Below are 2,862 nucleotides of genomic sequence, written 5' to 3' on the forward strand. Positions count from 1 at the left end.
AAAGAATGTAAACAAAAAGCATCAGATATGGCTGAAGTTAAAGGATATTTGAATAAAAAGACTCAGTTACCACCTTTGTCACAAAAACTTGTTTTTGTAAATATTAGAGGAAATTTCCAACCCGGTTTGTTCTTAGCCGAACCTGTTACAAGAGAATTTAATTTTTTTATTGCTCGTTCAGTTGTAAATTTAAAAGATAAAAATAAGATTCCTGTTTTGTTAATGAATACAAATAATTTTGATGTAAATGTAAATAAAAATTGTAATTTAGTTAATTTTACCAGTACTATTTCTTCAAATGATTGTAATAAGGAACTTTTTAATGTTAATGAAGAGGAAATAGGTGATTTAGAGGAGGTGGAATTAGAATTTAAACAGGATTTCAAAATTGATCATTTAGAGGAACCAACTAAAGATAAACTTTTAAAATTTTTAGAAGAGAATAAGGCTGTTTTTGCAAAATCTGTTAAAGATTTGTCCGGCTGTACTACTTTAATGCATAAAATTCCTCTCAGGGATGATATCCCTGTTCGTAAGAGACCTTATAAGGTACCTTACCATTTAAGGCAAGAAATGAATGAGCAACTAAATATTTTGTTAGAAGCTGGAATTTTAGAGCCCTCAACTTCTCCATATAGCTCTCCAGTTATGCTAGTTAAAAAAAGTAATGGTGAGTATAGATTTGTAACAGATTTTCGAGCATTAAATACTAAGGTTATACCTGATGCCTATCCTACCCCAAACATAACTGAAGCCGTTGATAACTTGTCAAGTGGAAAGATCTTCTCGTCCATTGATTTAACTAGTGGTTTCCATCAAATGTGTGTTGATCCTGCAGATCGCCATAAGCTAGCAATTACTACTCATCAGGGGTTATATCAATATACTAGAACACCTTTTGGGCTTCGCACTAGTGCCAATTCTTCTCAACGACTCATGAACATTGTTTTGTCAGGGTTAGAACCACTTAATGTAGGTATTTATATTGATGATATTATTATTTTAAGTCAAACAATAGATGACCATTTTCCTAAGTTAAAGACTGTGTTCCAAAGGTTGTTACAGCATAATTTAAAAATTAAACCATCAAAATGTAAATTTCTCACTGAGACTATTAATTATTTAGGATTTGTCATTAATAAGGGTAAAGTTTTTCCTGATCAACGTAACATTGAAATAATTAATAATTTTTCTATACCAAAAATAGAGTTGATGTTCAAAAATTTTTAGGCTCAATTAATTATTATCGTAAATTTATTTCTAATATTAGTAACCGTTCTTTACACTTATCAAATTTAACAAAAAAGAAATCTGTCTTCAATTGGTCAGTTGAAGCTCAGAAGGAATTTGATGATTTAAAAAAGTCTTTGAAAATTGACCCTTTTTTACTTCTCCCTGACATGGAAAAGGAATTTGTACTGTATACTGATGCTAGCTCAGTTGCCATCGGTGCGGTTTTATGCCAAATGGAAGATAATTTCCCTCGACCTGTTGCATTCGGCAGTAGAAAATTAACGTCTCCCGAAACCAGGTATTCTGTAACAGAAAGAGAGGCTCTTTCAATAGTTTATTTTACTAATTATTTTCGACAATATTTATTAGGTAAAAAATTTAAAATTTTTACTGACCATGCTCCTCTCACGGGATCTTTAAAATTAAAGGACTCATTTTGTAGGATTGCTAGATGGGCTTTATCCTTATCTCAATTTAACTATGAAATTTTTGATCTCCCAGGAAAAGCCAATGGAATCGCTGATTTTTTATCTAGAAATATTTCAGAGGCTCAAACAGTTAAAACTAATTTATTTATGACAGAAACAGTTACCATTTTACCAGATATTTCTTTCGAAGACCTTTTAGAAAAGCAGAATGAGGATAGTTTTTGCAAGCAAATTAAAGAAGATTTGAAATCCAATAATTCTAATTCAAAAAGATATACATTTTATTTAAATAAAGGTATACTAATGTGTAAATTTAAAAATAGTAATGAACAAGATGAAAGTAAATTTGTTATTCCAAAATCCTTAATTAATAATGTTTTAGAAATTTACCATGATAGTGCAGCAGTTTGCCACCAGGGCATTCATAAATCAATTAAGAGAATTAAAAAATCCTTTTTCTGGCCTAAAATGGTTAAACATATAACTAATTGGGTTAAATCTTGTGAGAGTTGCTTGGGTCGAAGAGCACACCAACCTAAACACCCTGTTCCATTTCAAAGTGTGCAAATGCCTAATGGTCCTTTTGAACATATATATTTTGATGTTGTTGGTCCCTTGCCAATTACAGAGTCAGGCAATAGATATATAGTAACTTTTACTGACAATTTTACAAAATGGTTGGAGGCTTTCCCTGTGCCTTCTGTCGAGAGTGAGACCATAGCTCGGGTTCTAATGGAATTTATTTGTAGATATGGTACACCCACTAAATTGTTTTCAGATAGGGGATCTAACTTAATTAGTCAAGGGATGGCAAAAATTTATTCGGCTTTAGGGGTTAAGAAAATTAATATTACTGCCTTCAGACCACAAAGTAACGTAGTTGAGAGAACACATAAAACAATAGCTAACTTTCTTACACACTTAGTTAATTCTTCACACACCGATTGGGATAGTAAGTTACCTTATGCTCTACTTGCTTATCGTACTTCTACTCATGATACTACTAATTTTTCACCAGCACTTTTAACTTTTGGTAGGGAATTTAATTTACCACGACAATTACTCAATACACCAGTTAAATTTTCTTATTCTGACACTATTAATTACACTGACGACTTATTGAATAAATTTAAGGTAATTTATAAGGAGGCAAAAATTAAATTTGAGCAGGCTTCTCTCGACAGACGGAACAGGAGATTGA

The sequence above is a fragment of the Parasteatoda tepidariorum genome, chromosome 1, assembly GCF_043381705.1.
Source record: "Parasteatoda tepidariorum isolate YZ-2023 chromosome 1, CAS_Ptep_4.0, whole genome shotgun sequence".
Classification (NCBI taxonomy): Eukaryota; Metazoa; Arthropoda; class Arachnida; order Araneae; family Theridiidae; genus Parasteatoda; species Parasteatoda tepidariorum.